Below are 16,324 nucleotides of genomic sequence, written 5' to 3' on the forward strand. Positions count from 1 at the left end.
AACATAAAATGGTCTTTAGGGATTCCCATAGTTGTGACACCAGTAAACTAAAGATGAAGGCAGTACACTTTTTCAGATTGCATTCCCTGACCTAGATCCCCTTTCGAAAGAAATGTGAAATAAAGTGCTACCTTGGAGTTTGGCATCATTCGTGAAGTAAGCACACCCCACAAGACCTCATTTCAGCCTCTCACCCTAGTGTGGGTAAGTGATAGAGTGGATAATAGCTGGCTATTATTACAGGTTATACTATAAACCTAACATATGGGGGCGCGGGGTAAAAAGATACCCCAACTCAGTGCCAGCCTCAAGCTAGGATATGGAGTGAGGGTTGGTGCAATGAAAGGCAACCGTCCATAAAACCTGTACAAAAACCGATATGGAAAGAGAAAGAAGTAGAATGAATGATTTAGCAAGAACATGTTAAGAATCTAAAATGTTCTATCATCTAAAATGACAACTCCAAATGGGGGGGGGGAAAAAAAAAAAAAAAAAAAAAGCTGGGATGAAGCAGCCACTTGATGGTTCTGGAAAGCACTGTTTAGTGTTGTTATCATTGGCTTTATAGGGATTACAACCAGAGATGGAATTGAACAGCATTTTGGACCTTCTGTGACTGATCCATCTGTTTGACAAGAAGGAGCTCTGAGCGAGGACTGCTAACATTTGCTCTTTGTACTAGTTGCTGAATGGTTAACTGACAGAATGTTTGGAATGGAATGGATGTTTATTGTCATTGCACAACACATACACACGTACTGTACAAAGCAACAGAATTGACTTCCAGCACTGCCTTGCACAAGCTTGACACAGAGGCTGCAGTCACGCTTTAGGCCAGAGGTGGCAGTTGCGAGTAAAAAAGTGACAAGGTCCACAATCCACTTTTAAATGTACGTTTATGTATACAAGGGTCCTCGAACAGTAACTATTGATAGTCTTATATCCCGGGAGATCTACAGTCGGTCTGCAAGCGTGTGCATGTATTGATCCGGCTTCCTGCAGTCAAACCGGGTAATTGCCTTTTAACGGCAAGTCATAAGCGAAGGACACTGCAGGGACCTGTCATAAATGCAGCGAGGGGAGTCGACAATGTGATCAGGGGCGACATTCAACAGGTTAGTTTGTGAAAGGCCGTTTCACTGGCCTCATTCTCTTTCCTCTTGGCTGCTTTTTTTTCTTTTTTTTTTTCCCCCATTCAGGTCAACTTTCCTTGTGAGCTTTATTAAGGTTGCCGCAATGTTTTGATGGCTATCAGAGATAGGAACTTGAGGGGGTGGTGGTATCCTTGAGATTGATATCTAAAGTAGTGTTGTTCAGATACCGATACTGGTATCGGCAGAGGTGCCGATACTGCATAAAAACAGTAGTATCGGTATCGGTGACTACTCACAAGTAACATGCCGATACCATTAATTCACACGCTAATATAGGATTTTGGATGCGGCATCTTGTGTCTTGCTGGTGCACGACATTCACTGGTATGTGACATGTTCACTGCATGCCGATCTAAGATATCCTATTGGCCCTTGAATGCTCTCAACCAATGGCAGGACAGCTTTTTCATGTTGAGGAAAAAAAAATAATCAAGTATCGGTATGGTATCGGTATCTGTATCGGCCGATACTGCAAAGCTGGGTATCGGTATCGGGAGCCAAAAAACGGTATCGGAACAACACTAATCTAAAGTGATCCCTGCAATGACGTGCTATTACAATTAAAAGGGGGCTGGGAATTTCAGCGACTGGTTTGAGCTTGATTTTGACCCTGTTTGTTGTGGCAGATTCCCTTCAGAAGGGATTCAATTACAACTTTAATGAAAAGACATGACGCAATAACCGCATGCTGTGTTCAACGTCATACAACATGTTCAGCACCAAGACCGATGTACTTACAGTAATGCATAGCTCCAAACCGTGAAATCACTTTAGCGCTCTAATGCTACACGGGAGCAAAACACACCCAGCAATATTGTTACTCTGCTGTACATGCATGAATTCATCTGACGATGAGACACGGTCACAAGGGACCATTTGTGCTTTAAAGTAATGCAAATGATGAGTCTGTGCATATAACGGCCTATCCACAGGTGCGTGCTATTCATCAGACTGCTGATACACAGCGCCGTAGGGTTTTGTTCCTGAGGGAAAACAATATTATGCAGATTTAGCTGAATGGCAGCAGCCTCTGCTGACACAAGTACAAATTACAGGATTAAATGGGTCAATTCATTCTACCTCAATAGGAGACCCGTGTTCATCCCTGTAAAAATGTATGCCGAGAAAATTATATGGCTTGCAAGGTGTTGGGTATCGGCCACTGAAGTCAGTTTTAACTGAGCAACATAGGCATGTCTCGACCCACAAAAAGTTAACATGAAGCCATATATGAAGAAACAGGATGTCTGACATTTTGATTTTAAGCAGACATTTCTAGGACATTTCGTTCAAATGCAAACTACAGATTTTCTTGAACTAAAGCTTTAACCACATTTACCTACCTAGATTGATGGACAGTGCTTAACTCATTCACTCCAGCCATTTTCACAGAAGCAGTCCCGTTCGCTCCCGACTGTTTTACTGGATTTTGACTGATTTTGCAAGGCCCACAGAATATTGTGTTTTATGGCTATAAAAGCATGGAACCTATCAAAAGAAAGATTAAAGTCTCTTCTTTCATCAGGAAAAAAAAAGTATGTTTCTATCTGTTTCCGTTTTGCAGCAATTAGCATTAGAAGAGAGCTAAGTTTCATCGGTTTTCACAAATCTATTTAAAATTTTAAGTAATTGAGCTTTTTTTTCTAGATGGCCCTGGTTGATCTCCTTTGCTCTGCTGCCACCTGCTGGCCGTTTGTGTAATAACTACCTTTTCTGCAACCGTTCTTTGCAGTTGAGAGGCTGAATCAAAGCCTTCTGTATGCTCTAGCATTAAAAACAAAACAAAAAAAAACGTATAAATACGTCTTTGGGACACTTAGAACTTAAAAAAACGTATTTACACGTTATTGGGAGTAAATGAGTTAATTCCCTGGGATTTATTTATTTATTTTTGTCACTGTGTACACATGGAGCATGGTGGCAAAGTTTGACACCCAATAAACACAAAACTAACAACTAAGATCCACAAGGTCAGGGTCACAGCAAATGTTTGATTTGCTTCAAACTCAGTACACTCGCATGGAATTTTCTGTCTGACATCACCAACTTTTATATTGGCCAGACAGGTATGTGGAAATGGGGGCTGATCTAAATGCTGTCAATGCACATCAAAATCTCCTTCACTAAATAAAGAGTTTTACCTAAACTAACCAGCAACCACTTATTCTGAACTAAGCACCAGACACCATCCCTGAACAATACTGAGCTAAGATCTTCTGAAGAACCAGTGGCTTGTCCAGGTCAGTAATTGAAAGACAAAGCTGTAACTTTTTCTGCGGCCAGTGGGGTCGATCCTGAGAAGATTATGCTCCCCAAAATGTGCCGGCTTACAACCTTGCAGGACTTCTTAAGTCACTCTAAAGATAAAGAAACTTAATTGACTTTGTGACTTTGGCAAAAAAAAAAAAAAAAAAAAAAAAATCCTTTAAGAATGACTTAGCCGTTAGCAACTGTGTAAGAGATAAATGAGGCTTGTTGGTGTGAAGATGTGACAAGTGAATGTGTTCAAGGTGGAATTCCTAATGTGTTAGCACATTGTGTAAAGGTTTATTTAAGACGAGGAGGAAACAGATAGCAACCTTAAATACTTAAGCTAAAAAGGGGCATCCATACCAACAGAAGTTCATAAACTTACAAAGATGCAACTGTTGATTTATTGGAGATTTGATGTTATTGTTGCTGTTATAACGTTGAGGTTTTACATTTGAGTTTTGGAGTTATTTGTCTAATGAAATCAACATGCATCAATTTAGGTTACCGTATTTTCCGCACAATAAGGCGCACCTAAAAGCCTTCAATTTTTTCAAAAGCTGACCATGCGCCTTATAATCCAGCGCGCCTTATATATGGATCAATATTGAGCCGCAAACAGGTCTCGCTGTCAAGACGCTATCGGTGACCCTGCACGATCGGTAACGCGCATGCGCAGAAGATCCCGCCATCTTGGATCGCTAGCTAATACTAATACTTTACCACAGAGAAAATATTAAAACAGCTGTTTATTCATTTTGGGAGTGAATGGAGTTGTCAGAAAGCTGGTTTGTATATTAATAAAGTTTGACTGACCTATCTGACTGTTGACATTCCCTTTAGCGCAGCACCATCTAATGGGTGCATAACGTAACCCCAGCCTCTACTGTAGCGCCATATATGTAAAAAGTTTTGAAACATGTCATTCATTGAAGGTGCGCCTTATAATGCGGTGCGCCTTATAGTGCGGAAAATACGGTACTTTCAAACAAACCTGCGCCTGTGCCAGTTTCATTAGGTTTCTAACTGTCGGTTGAATTGATATGCAAGATCAAAGTGGGAACTGTTCATTTATTCTCCATTGGTGCTCAGACGAGAATAATTCCAAAAATCCACCCACCCCCTATCTCTTGCCCATTTTTACAATATTTCCAATATAGCAGGCATGGTGTTTACGTTCAGAGCTCAAACTCATTAAAACAATCTAAAAGCCACGGAGGGGTATGGTCCTAAACTAAAACTGAAATGTGTGCCGACTCACACAGAGATGGTGCAATTAAAAGTGTGCAATCATAAGATTAAAAACCAAAAAACATGTTCTCTGTGATATCAGTGCAGCTAAATGTTTACAACTCTCAGTGTGCCCCGTTTGTGATACGGGGAGTTGCAAAGCAGACAAAAGAGTGGCACAATTAGAGAATGGATACTAAAAGACAAGTGGACCAAATGTGGCAGCACTTTGTGCCATCTGCCGGCTTATATACTCCTTTTAACACACACAAAGCACATCAACTATTTGGTGGCCATTAAAATTAGCATGATGCCCTTAATCATCCACATGGTGCGGCACTTTGCATTGGACAATAAAAATGCACTGACTATGAAACGTAAAAACTTGCAGTTTTAAACAGTAAGTGGTTTGGATATAGTTGTGAAATATTCATCACCCCAGAGATGCATCAATTTAACCAGTATAGTGTAAATATATGAATGGGCCCCAGGCCACACTGTACAGGAAACGATGACCATGAGGCCTAAAAGGTTATAAGACATTTGTATAAACTATAGTTGCAATAATGCAAATGTTGGGTCAACATAACTGGACTCATTTGTTGAAGACATTTCACCATTAATCAAAAAAAGCTTCTTTAATGTGCTAGTTTAGGGAGTGTCTGAAACTCTACAGTACATATGCGGGCCTGATGCGGCATTAGGACTTAAATGCAAACAAGACCTGGGAGTCGTTATTTACAAAAATACAAAGTAACAGCAGATAGTAAGGCTGGATTTGGATAGACTTGAAGAAAACACTTGACAGAGAAACCTTGACTGAGAGGGCAAGACTGAGGCATAAAAGTAACCCTGAACAAATGTAATAACAGTTTGCATGGATGAAAGCTTGCATAGAAGAGGAAGGGTAGGAAACCTCGACATGCTGAGAGAAACATTAACGTACTGACAAAAAGAGTCATTCAGTAACTCTAGGGAAATGCACAATTCTATATGACAGGATAAAGGTCTATATGACAAAACAAGAGTCACCAATACAGAACCTAAATACAGGATCTAAGAGTGACAATTGCAGGACATAGCATCTGATAAGGGACAAATAAGGATTATAACACAATGACCCGATGACCCAACCCAAAACACAGTCACACATGACCCAATCAAAACGCAGTAAAAACACCTGAAGTGCTATGCAAGGTAGACAATAATAATGGTGGTAAAAGTGAAGCTCCTCTAGTGCCGCAACAAAACTGAATGGTTATTACATACACTCATTTGCTCCTAATAACGTGTAAATACGTTTTTTTTTAATGTTCTAAGTGTCCCAAAGACGTATTTATACGTTGTTTTTTTTTTTTTTTATGCTAGAGCATACAGAAGGCTTTGATGCAGCCTCTCAACTGCAAAGAACGGTTGCAGAAATGGTATTTATTACACAAAGGGCCAGCAGGTGGCAGCAGAGCAAAGGAGATCAACCAGGGCCATCTAGAAAAACAGCGAAATTACTTAGAATTGTAAATAGATTTGTGAAAACTGATGAAACTTAGCTCTCTTCTAATGTTAATTGCTGCAAAACGGAAACAGATACAAACATACTTTTTTTTTCCTGATGAAAGAAGAGACTTTAATCTTTCTTTTGGTAGGTTCCATGCTTTTATAGCAATTTAACACAATATTCTGTGGGCCTTGCAAAATCTGTCAAAATCCAGTCAAACAGCCGGGAGCCAACGGGACTGCTTCTGTGAAAATGGCTGGGAGTGAATGAGTTAAAAAAAAATTATAATAATCTTACATATGCAATGTGTTCTTCTCTGGTAACTATTTTACTTGTTTTACTACTTGTGAAGAAAAAAAGTCACTAAAGCAACACAACGTGTACTATCTGAGTTTGCTAACCAGGGGAGAGATTGAAATATTGTTATTGTGACATATAGTATCATTGCTCATGGGCCATGGTACAGTAAATCAATATGCCCACTACACTTAGCCTGATGGGTTTCACTTTGTTCTAATGAACCTTCAAAAATTTTATATTTTTGTTTACCAAAACAGGGTACTAACTACATGTGATCACATAAAATCTGTGTTTCGATGTGGTGAAGCAGTATGTGATTCATTCTGATTCTGGATGATTGACTGTTGATGGTTTTTAATGAACCAAAGTTTGACAACCTTTAAAAAATGTTAACCACAGAATGGAAATCTAACACAAAGTTTCAATGTTCAATGCTGATTTCAGCGAGACAGCAGCTGCGGTGTTCAGTTGACCTTGCATTCAGTATTTATTACATCTGTGCTGAGCAATTGCTCCTCTCTTGCAAGAAAAAAAAAAAAAAAAACACAATATAGAGCATATATAGCATTATAATGCTAAAGGTATGTCATGTATTTTATCAAAAGTTTGCTGTTACCTTGCACATGATTCGTTTCATTTCCTCTATGCGTGTGCTGTTTGTCAAATACGCAAGTGAATGCATGAGCCACACGTGCTCGCAAGCAAATGTCGTTGACCAGTGCAGCCGTCAGCGAGACTTTAATTTCCAAAAAAGGCCCTCGCATCAAATGAGATGCAAAACGAGTCAGCCAAGTTGTAGTCCACGGTGTGCACGTGTGCATGTACGCAACAACAAATGAGATTATTTGCATGCATGTGGGTTTGGGTGTTAGCGAGCGAAGCAATGTTACGCCTATTTTCTAATGCACGAGGTCAGACTTCAGTGAGAGCAATCATCAGTTTCCCAATTGCAGCTTTCACACCGTTATCCTTTGTCTCACTTCCGTCACAATACATAGTGTCGTGGAGCTACACATTTTATTTTTCAGTCCATCCTTCACTTCTGTTACACCCAAAGAGCTGTTCATCTAAGAGTGACCATATCCATTCACAGCCTTGAACCCATTTTTTTTTTTTTTTGTATTTCATACTAAAATGAGGTACACAGATTCATTCAGATTCATTATGGAGTCCATGGCCCTCCTGACCTTGTTATTGACTTTTGTACATAAACATGTTCAATCCACGATTGTCGGCCTGACCATCTTTGGAGCAGATTGGAGAGGAAGCTCTCTCTCTCTTAACTCTTTTCCTGCCAGACATTATCAAAAAAAAAAAAAAACTTTGATATGACAGAGGATTTGATCATTGACGAAAAAAGATACAATGCTTCCATCTGCTGGCCATAGTTTAGAGTGTTTTAGATTCCACAACCCATTGACCAGGCAGCGCTGCACTTAGACCTTGCAATGAGAATTTTGTTTTTTTTAATTGTTGTCATTATTTAACGTTTATGGCAATATACATCGTGATTTTACTGATCGTTATTAAACGTTTTTGGCGGTCAAAGAGTTAACTCAACCACAGGATAACGTCCTGCAATCGCACCAGTACCCCGCATTATAGGTCGCTTGCACATGTCGTCACTTCCGCCTCGGATTTCTCGTAGTCGCCATGCTGGGTGGCCTCCATTTACGTAGCGATTCGGTCTAACACGTATCTATCACGTTTGTTTTCTGCGTTTAAAATGGTACATTGTTGCTGCATCGTTGGCTGTTCGAACAAAGCCAAGGGGGAAAATGGTCGGTCTTTTTTCCGAATTCCGAAAATAATTAGGAACCAGGGCCTGGAGACAGAGGAGTGCGGACTCCGGAGAGAAGTCGTTACTTTGGGCTCGTGTGTGCAGCGATCACTTTGTGAGCGGTAAGCTTGTTTACCTTTATTTAATGCATGAGGATTAATAACGTTTCGACCGCCCATATATGGGCAAGTTGCTTATGTTTTGGATTCATGAGCAAGCAAGTTCGGTAGTACAAGCTGGCTAGCGGACGTTAGCCGAAAGCTAACATCGAACATTTTCACCCAAGTAGTGCCCAAGTGTTTACTGCTGAAATTGGATTGATTAGTCTTGGGCTCTTAATGCCGATAACATGTTTTTTGGTGGCAAAATGTAAACTTGGAAAAAAAAGAGACAGAAGGGGCTGATGCAAGAAAACAGACCCCCGGTAGCCTACACATCATGCTAAAGAACTTATTCACGGCCACCCTACTGCGGTAAAATAACCAGTCTTTCCATATTTTATTTGTTTATATATTTGTTTATTTTAACAGGTCGCCCTGCGCCCGTTTTTCTGTCCAATCATCCCGACTGGGCTCCAACATTAAAGTTGGGTCCCAAGTTACAACATCTGTCTCAGCCCAGTCGGTGCCAAGATATGAACGTGCACAGGAGAGACAAGCAAAGAAAAGACGACTCGAAGTGGCAGAGATTGTTGCAGTTATGCAGCCAGATGGCTCCAGTAACCTGTACCCTCAAGTACTGCTGACATCATTGACTCTGGTATGCCACTCAGAATTCATTACATGATATATTGTATGCATGAGTGAATGTATGTGTTTGTTTGTGTGTGTACACGCACCTTATATTTTAGAGACATTTGGAAGTGTTTATAGAAATAAGTATTTGCCTGTAGCAATGTTCATACATTAAAAAATGCAACAAAATGTGTACAATTCCTTTACACTGACAAAAAAACTATACTACTTTACTATATTAAACCTATTACTGGTACCGTATTTTTTTGTGATTTTTTCTTTATTTTTTTCTTTAGGGATCTCATGCCACACCGACTTGATTGCCAATGACATGATGGAAACGAAGGCGAGCATCAAAGCATTGGAGGAGGACAACATGCGACTGTTTGTTTGGCGCTAATAAAGGCAGCGATTATACAAATTCTATTGTTGGGTTTGTTTACAAAGCTATACATAATACAAATGACAGGATTTGACTCAATGTGCAATATGGTCCCTCTTAAAGTAATGGCATAAATCTCTATTATTTCTAAAAGCACAAAAAATGAAGTGAATAATGATTAGATGTAGTAATTTCAGGGTTAAAAATTGAACTGTTAATTAATGTAGTTTATTTTAGCACAGGTGCCTACCATCCTGAGATGACGGTATGATGTAATGTTGATGGGGTACGCAATGACTTTCATTATGCTATGTACAGAGGAAAAAGTTGCTCTCTTTTAAATTTGTTTAATGTAAGACAAGTACCAGTACTGTGTTACAGTTTTCCCAATAATCCTTGTTTCACACTTGTCACAAAACCACTGTCCTTTTGGCAGTCTAGATTGGCACACTTCAAGTGATATCATTTTATTTTACAATCTGCTGCAGCACAAAAAACTACTTTATTCCGCATCTTTGAAGTACATGAGCAAGTGGTAGGTGACAGCGGCTGAGCAGGAACACTGGAAGTCCACTGCTGATCTAGTAAATGCTCTCCCGAGCAGTTCAGGTAAGGAGGGGATTTTGGGGAAAAAAAACTCTGGCTTTTCCAACTGGCCAAAACGAGCGATCTGGGTGGACTCGCTCAATCACACTTTGTCCACACCACAAAGTCGCAGAAGTCCGTCCAGTTAAACTCATCTGTGCCTGAATCTGAAAATATGACAAACATTGTAATGAAAATATGAAACATAAAATTAAATAAGAAACTACAAAAAGTAAAGCCATACATACCTGGTAATACTATTGGTGTTGTCGTGACAAGTGATGGGAATTGTTGCCATCTGGCACCAGACAGAAATTGGGTGTTGTGACAGCCTCCTTAACCGTGAGATCATAAGAAAAGCTGTCAGTATGCTCAGTAGTTACCATGAACACGTTTTATTGTACTGGAAACTGAAACTAAAAATACGTCCTCTGAGAGTGGTTAACCTTAACCATTTAGAATAAGTTGATTAAGTAACATGTAGTGAAAGGGTAGCATTAAATTTAATTAAGCCACGGGGAGGCTGTGCATAGTTACTTTTTATTCTTATACGCTCTGCCATATTTGCCTGTTATAAAATTGTTAGAAAAACCACATCAGGTAAACCTAGCTGTGCATGTAAACACAATGATAACAGGAAGCCTGAGAACAAATCAACATTTTTGTGTGCAGAATTACCAACACCATGTGGTTTACTTACGTGCAACAGCAACCGTTTCTTCTGATGCGATGTTAAAGTTTACACTCTGTATCCACCCGCTTACAAAATAATTGTAAGCCTCCAGGGATTTGTTGGCGTGTTCTGGAGCATGTTGTCAACACGAGGTAGGGAAAGATGTCCAGAGATGTCACATTTGGCCAGCAAGCTTTCTCCGTCAAAAAAAAAATCACCCTTGGTCAGGACGTAATTAGGATCAATCCCGCCACACAGAGACACCTTCTGCCTGTATCGTTGTTTTTGATCTTCCGGTAAATCGTGAAAATACTGCGAAAATTACATCAGGTTGATAAGCTCTACCGTGTAACTCGCGAGTGTACCTTGTGAACCGGTGGACACCCAATATGGCGCCCGATGGAAAAACTCCCATGATGCATTACGATGTGCAAGCGACCTATTGATAAATACTCAATAATATGTATTACATAGGTATCTATGGAGGAGTTCAAGTTTGTGCCAAGAGTCATTTAATTAGGATTGTTTGGCCTTCACCTGAGATTTCCGCTCTATTTTACAGACATGGCTCTTTCATTGTTGAGTTTGATAGCTTGCTTTTGCTCACACTGTGGCCAGTGTCAGACTCCCGAACCTTTGTGTCAGTGATCTGGCTTTTCTATTTTTTTTTTTTTTTTTTTTGGTCAGCGTAACACAAAGGGCTTCTTTATTGGCTTTGATTGCGAGACGCTTCGATCATTCACGTTGCCCTCTGCAAGCCCTACTTTGACAGCTTTCCTGTGTGCCGGCGCTTTAACACAGCTTGGTCTTTCTGTTTGTGTGCCCATCTGGGTCAACGCGTTGCTACCTTGCCGTTTCCATTCTGTTGTTGGTCTGCTGCTTCTTGTTATGTCTCTGTATTCGTGTGCCAATGTTCCTTCCTTTCTCGCTCGATGTCTCTCTGGCGTCCTCATCTTTTTTCGTGCTTCCTGCTCCTATCCCCTGTTGTTCATCTGTTGCCCTGTTTATTCACTCCCACTCTCTTCCCTGCTGCTATGTCTCTCACTGTATTTTTGGCCTTTTGTGCCTTTCGGATGTTCATTCATCTGGACTGTAGGCAAGGTGAGCTGACGTACGCAAGACACTCTGTGGATGTTAAGAGTCATGCACACTCCAATGTACAGATGCAGTGCAACCTCGGTGCACAAACTTTTTTTTTTTTTTTTTTTTCAAAAGCTGTTTGCAAAGTGAGTAGTTTTTTCACATTAAAATGAGTAAATGTATAATTAATGTGCTTCAGGCCCATAACAGTTTTGTTTACCTTGTTGTGGGGTTTGATGTAAAATAACCCCGAGCCCAGACACATTTAAACAGGCCGAGTCGAGACGCCTAGAGGGTGCTTCCTACTGAGCTGTCAGACCCTTGCCGGATTCCCACCATATAACCCGTCTGCACCGCAGCTGCTGCCCCAACATGTGGTAGATTTTGCCAAAGCAGACTACGTAATAAGATCAGAAACACAAAACATTATTTTCATGTTAGGCTATTTCTTTTTTTTTTTTTTTTCCCTTGAACATTTACATATATCGTATTTTCCGCACTATAAGGCGCAACTAAAAGCCTTACATTTTTTCAAAAGCTGACCGTGCGCCTTATAATCTAGTGCGCATTATATATGGATCAATATTGAGCCGCAAAAGGTCTGGCTGTCAAGACGCTATCGGTGACCCTGCACGATCGGTGACGCGCATGCGCAGAAGATCCCGCCATTTTGGATCGCTAGCTAATACTAATACTTTACCTCAGAGAAAATAATAAAACAGCTGTTTATTCATTTTGGGAGTGAATGGAGTTGTCAGAAAGCTGGTTTGTAATCTATTAATAAAGTTTGACTGACCTATCTGACTGTTTAGTTGACATTCCCTTTAGCGCAGCACCATCTAATTTATGCATAACGTAACCCCAGCCTCTACTGTAGCACCTTATATATGGAAAAAGTTTTAAAATGTCATTCATTGAAGGTGCGCCTTATAATGCGGTGCGCCTTATAGTGTGGAAAAACCGGTAATACAATTAGGCTTCCTAATAGCACAATTACTTGCACTTTTCACTTTCTTGGGAGCAATACCGAGGGCTAATTTCGAGCACTTTGTACCCGTTTGTTAAATATGTCACTCATGGCGTGAATGCCGTTCATGCTGTGCGAGAGAAGCAGCAATGAGCGTCCTGCTTTGATGCCAAGACTGAAGCATCATTTGGAAACCGAAGCAATATTTGTTAGAATTTTGTGTTCGTAAGCCAATTTGTCCATAGACAGGGTTGCTCATGAACTGACGTTCAACTTTGTTTTTTTTGTTTTTTTAAAGGAGCGTTTCAAAGCTATACACCCCCACAGGCACATGCTGTCACTGTATGTGGCTTCAGATGGATTCAGGATGAGTCACTCCATGCAATGACAACGATTCCCTTTCCACTCCTTCTTGGAACAACAGACTTTAGTAGCCTAAAAACCTTGACCTCTGCACTTTTTTTCTTTCTTTCCCTGTAGTGAAATGACATCACGTTTAGGAACATTAAATGCTATGTCAGTTGGCCACCAGCAGACGGACTCGCTTTGGTTGCCATGGCAACGCTCTTTGTATTTGACAGTATTGTCCACTTACATTCTCAATGCAGATTGGTGGAGTCAGGGAGAATAGGGTATGTAAAAGGGTATGAGCACAACAGTTTGTTATTTTATTATTTGAGGGGAAGTGGAGAAATTATGCGAGTTTACCAGATCGAAATCTTGCAATCACACAGAGCATCAAATGGACTTTGAAGTGGTTGAACCCTTTAACTCAGGGGTGTCCAAACTTTTTCATTTGAGGGCCACATACAGAAAATCAGAAGGACACAAGGGCCACATAATGCTCTGAAGAGAAATTGTGTTTAGGCCTAAAAATTGTACAAATAGTTTATTTGTGCTTTTGCATATTTAGAAAAATGCTACAGTATATAAACCAATTTATTTATAATATGGCAGTAGGGTTATTATAGTTTTGGATTTTTTAATTTTAGTTTTTATTTTGTTTTGAGTTTATGTTTTTTTAAATTTTGTTACTTTAATTAGTTTTCAGGGTGGTTCTGTTAGTTTTCGTAATATTTTTAGTTCTTTAATAAATGCTTAGTTTCATTTTAGTTAGTTTCAGTATTAGTTTTAGTTTTTTTAAATGTGTTTTATTACTTGTGCACAATATTTAAAAAACACCATGGGCGTGACGTCATTATTCCAGTTTATATCAAAACAAATCTATTGAAAAATCACATTTAAAATCATCCCCAAAGGCTCATGCATTAAATTAATTACCAAAGACTAAAACGAAGGACATATTTGCTATAATTATTGTTAGTTTTATTTTAGTTAGTTTTTTTAAACATAAAATATAGTTTCAGTTTTCTTTTTTTTTTAAAAGCATCTTCGTTTTTAATTTATTTCGTTAACAAAATTGTTTTTTGAATTTTAGTTTTTTCGTTAGTTTAGTTAACTAAAATAACATTTAATAGCACCTGTGTTTTTCGACACCTTCCTTTCTTACTTTGACAATCTCCAAACATTTTTCTTTTTCTTTTATTTGAACTGAGTCGCGGGCCACTGAAAAATGGACGGCGGGCCGCAAACTGCCCCCGGGCCGTAGTTTGGACACCCCTGCTTTAACTAATTAATGTAAATGATTACAAATAACTCAGCTACTGTGTTGATGTAACTAATACATAACACTGCACTATCCGAGCACAACACAAAGCACATGAAATAAGATGAAAATCTGTTTTGGCTGCACCTGGTCCATTGTGAGAACAAGTCAGAACAGTGAGGTATAATAAAAAAAAAAAAAACTGGGCTTGTTTGCTAACAGTGTCTCAACATCTCAGTATCACAGTTGAACATAGAGACCAAAATGGGCACTAACAATGTCAAGGGTGGTCCCAGGAGAACCGGCCTTTTCAGCTGTGAGCAACTACTGAACTTGTGGCTGGGAAGGACATTTTAGCATAACAATAACAATGCAGAGCTTCTCCTTGTGAAGAAAGCATTAAAAAGAAGCTCGGGCCAAAAATGGAGCAAAATTACTTACCTGCTCTGACATCCATAGACCTTGAGGTTGGGGCTAAATTTATCTTTTTAGTATGTATTAAATCACAAAAAGTGCACCTTTAACACAGTGGAAAATAAGAGTGTCAAATGGGAAAATTAGCACATAAAGCCACTGGTGCTTCCATGCGTTATTCACAAGGGGTCCTAACATCATCCAAAGAGTTAAAAAATAAAAAAAAAAATAAAAAGAAAGAAAGAAAGAAAAACAGCAGCCAGGAAGATCTTCCACCAAAAACTGCAAGGAGTGATAACTGTGCTGGGAGGAACAAGCTGACCTGTTAACGACAAACCTGGCATTGATAAAGGGCACCATGGGGTGGAAATATTGGCTGGTGGGTTCAAGACAGAGCAACTGGAACTGAGGGGTAGATCCAAGGCTAGCCTTTTACAAAACAGTCCTGTGAGCACAGTGCAGGTGCTGAGGAAAGGTCAGAGGGAAGCAAAACTGAGGATACTGTGTGTGTTACAGTAGAAAGGCCCTTGAATGAGTTCAATTTTTTAGTGTCCGTTGTGTCTGATCAGCAGCATTCTAAATGCATACGGATTTCAAGAGGGATAATAACAGGGAGGGAGAAGATGGATGACTGACTATTCGAGACTTCAGTGCAGTGGAACATTGACATGATCGTGAGGGCAATTTAGCATATAAATATCGGCCTTAACGGAGTAGGTTCAAAAAGTGCAACGGCATAAAACGGAAGGTTGTTGTGGTCAAGAGAAAATTTAATTAAGCCCTATCCTGGAGCGATCTCAACGACAGCAGAGTGGATTGTATGCACAAGTGATCCACAGAAAGCACAAGCAGCATTTGCTTAAAAGAAAATAGTATAATGAACAGTCACAACATTCAACCATCCATTTTTTATAAACCAAGTTGACCACATAGGAAGGGGTTAACAGAGAGGGTGCACGAGCGATGGGACTTTTGGCTCTTTCAGGGGAGCCGTTCATGTAAAAGAACCGTTCAAAATACTGACTCATGTTTTGTTTTTTTAGCATTTTTTTTTCTCCCATCGTTCACGTTGAAGAGCCGTTCAAAAGACTCGATTCATTCGTGACCGACATCACTAGGGTGCACAAATTAGAGGTCTGCAAGGAGGGGTAAACTGTGATTTTACAACGCAGGGACACGAGTGTAGCGGTCCCACTTTGTAACATTGGAAATATACCACCAAAAAAAAAGCTCAATTTGTGTTGTGTCTGACCAGTGATCGCAATATTCGGATCGTAGGACTACATTTCTCATGACTCATAGACACAAAAGAAACAAGTAGTTCTATTCCATTATGATGAAAATACACCTTCTACTGATTACATGCGGATGAGAATGCAAAGGTGAATATGTAAGTAAATAGGAAGGAATTGAACAGTTAAATTCACTTTTAATGGGTTTATTGTATGAATTACTATGACAATTGTGTGATTGACATACATATGGCAAAAAAAAATAAAAATAAAAAATAGGGAAGGGACCTGTATAACTCGGAACAAAACAATGGGGTTCGCAAAATGGGCCGGGACTCGGAACCCAAGGCTAACAAAAACCCGGACTGTCCCGCTCAACCCGGGATGTCTGGTCACTAGTGTTGTTCCGATACCGTTTTTTGGCTCCCGATAGCGATACCGA

The 16,324-nt window shown here is 39.8% G+C and overlaps 1 protein-coding gene and 1 long non-coding RNA gene across 9 annotated transcripts in view; both read right to left on the minus strand.

Annotated features, from left to right (window-relative positions):
* The window catches only part of grid2 (glutamate receptor, ionotropic, delta 2), a 475,459-nt gene that overhangs the window by 338,591 nt on the left and 120,544 nt on the right, over positions 1 to 16,324 (minus strand). The window lies entirely within an intron of this gene.
* Positions 9,212 to 11,195, minus strand: LOC144019350 (uncharacterized). The gene is made up of 3 exons (XR_013283635.1): positions 10,611 to 11,195; positions 10,159 to 10,245; positions 9,212 to 10,077 (listed from the first exon to the last, which is right to left on the minus strand). It is a non-coding gene; the product is annotated as an uncharacterized LOC144019350 (long non-coding RNA).

Source organism: Festucalex cinctus, chromosome 5 (assembly GCF_051991245.1).
Source record: "Festucalex cinctus isolate MCC-2025b chromosome 5, RoL_Fcin_1.0, whole genome shotgun sequence".
Lineage (NCBI taxonomy): Eukaryota > Metazoa > Chordata > Actinopteri > Syngnathiformes > Syngnathidae > Festucalex > Festucalex cinctus.